Here is a 2,582-nt window from a genome sequence, read left to right as displayed (position 1 = left end):
AGTAACCAAAGAAACCGTCAGGAATGTTAATGTCCTGATGTATATCCTCCCTCATGACGTCTCTTCGGCCACATGTGACAGCCGCCGGTCGTACACAAGAACCGACAGGAAGAGAAAAACAGACAGAATGTGAGAAGGAAGTAGGAGTATCTGATAACGAGGTGTAATTGCATGTTTGCTTGGCAGTGGCAGAGCTACATGCTTGTTTAGTGGTGGGAGGGTTTTGAGTGTGTATGTCGGCATTTCTTTGCAGCACATGCCCCGTGAGTGTGTCTGCATGTTGTGTATGCATGTGTGTGGGCAGGGAGGCAGTTGGTTTGTTTTATTTCAAACCAGCGGATATGCACAATGACCCTGTAACATGCATGCACTTATCAAATTGTAAACCTTGGCAAGGGAAGGTTGTATACCCTCAGCAGTGTGGGAAACAGCGCAGAGCAGAGTGCTTGCGTGGTTTCTGTATATTTACGTGGCCTTTAAATACTAAACAGCTCAACACTCCAGCCCACATCTCACAGCTTGGCTGCGCACATTGTCACAAGCTGCGAGGCACTGAACCGCAACACTAAATGGGGTCACTTTCTCTTTCTGCTTTTGCTCAGAAGATTTTTCAGGATTAGTGGATATCATACTACTTAACTTTAAGGCTTTTAAAAATGACGCTCAGTGATCCTTACCCTGGGGATTCCTTTCCCTTTAAAGAGAGGATTTGTCCCCTCTGTGACAGCATTAGAGTAATGAGTAGCTCCCACAGAAAACCACTGTGTTGAATAATTGAATGTAAACACTCAGGGAATGTTAATTAAGCCTCTCACACAACCAAACCGATTCATTATGTAGTTTAGTGCTCTTGGGAGAGGGAAACATCATGCAGAACCAGCATGTGCAAAACTGTAACTTCAACTAAAATGTGTTGAAAGCAAACCAGGTCTTTATGCTTCCATCGCTCTGGACTGCATAGTGGTCTGTCGGGCATTCACAGGCTGAATAATGGCTGAGGCATTTTGGCAAAGAGTCGTACATTAAGCTGAGAATAAAGCAGCCAGATCAACATTAGTAACAAATAGCTGATATTCTGAACACCTGAAGTGAATTACGCCTAAGTATAAAACCATGAATGTGGCCTCTAGAGGCTACAGTGTTCATTACACCACATAATACGAGAGGAACAAACAAAATACTGACAAATGAAGCTCAGCGCAAATTCCTTCAGGTAGACTTCTAAATAAACTTCAATCAACACCATTTCTCCCTAAAACTATTCAGCTGTTAAGAGGCTTTTACTGTTCTGTAAACCAAGCAGAATTGGTCATGAAATTCATGATCCAATCACAGCATGACATCTTGCTTTAAGTGTCTTCTCTCCTTGCTATCAGCTGTCTTTTCAGGCCAACGTGCAACCCTCCTCCTCCCCTTCCACCTCCGGGCATCGTCAACCACGGCAACCTGAGTTCCTTTCAGGTTCTATGTTCGATCTCTGAGTTCCCACTCCACCATCACCAGTGTCTAGGCTCCATCGGGGGGAAATATGTCTGTCTTCTCCACCACCCTTTAAAGGTCTCATGGCAGGACAATTTCACTTTGATCACTAATATGCGTCGCCCCAGCCTGCCTATTGTCCCCCAGTGGCTAGAAATGACTTTGAGAAAATGAAAGCTCAAATGGGCCGATCTGGAATCTTGCTCCTTATGATGTCACAAGGGGCAAGGTTACCTCCCCTTTAAACAGAGCACATCAGTGTTGTGGGAATATCTCAGTCTGCACTCAGCCGTATCATAGCACCAGTACCGCTTTGCTACAGCGCAATTTACGGTATAATGGGCAGAGAAAGGGCTGACTGCCCGATTGCAGGTTTGATAAATACGACGTAAACTGAAATGTCACAGCGTGTGCTTTCTGCAGGTTGGCCATGCCGTTAATAACACTACAGTTGCAAATGTACGTAGATCTGGCCCTCAGAGTTTTCTCTAAACCTGCTTTCTGAAAGGACCCCAGTATGTGCTGGGGGAAAAACTTTGATTGGAATACATGACTTTAATGGATGTTTAATGGATGTTTTAATGGATTCATTGAAACTGTTGGTAATAATTTCACTGTTCAATATGTTTACTCTTCACAATAAGTGTGTTTGTTTTATTTATTGATAATTTCACCTTCTGTCTATAAGCTATAGCTATTACACTTGGGTCATGATAGGAATTATCAAAACAACCCAAATAAGACCTAGGTTGTAATAAATGGGAATTATCGTCCAACTGTGAGGAGTAACTGAATTCACCATCATCCACAGTATTGTTATGAACCATTTAAAGTGCCCATATTATGAAAAAAAATCACTTTTCTGGGATTTGTCTCTGGTGCTTCCACATCTTTACAAACTTGGAAAAAAAAGCTATCCGTGCTGTTTTGAGTGAGATAAGGGCTTCTGAATGTCCTCTGCTAGCCCCCTTGTTCTCATTGGCCAAACACTGCTACAACACACACAAGTTCACCACAATCTATAGAATAGAATAGAATAGAATAGAATAGAATGCCTTTATTGTCATTATACACAATCTTGTGCAACGAGATTAAAGCAATCC

This window comes from Etheostoma spectabile, chromosome 18, assembly GCF_008692095.1.
Source record: "Etheostoma spectabile isolate EspeVRDwgs_2016 chromosome 18, UIUC_Espe_1.0, whole genome shotgun sequence".
Classification (NCBI taxonomy): Eukaryota; Metazoa; Chordata; class Actinopteri; order Perciformes; family Percidae; genus Etheostoma; species Etheostoma spectabile.
This window is presented reverse-complemented; position numbering follows the sequence as displayed.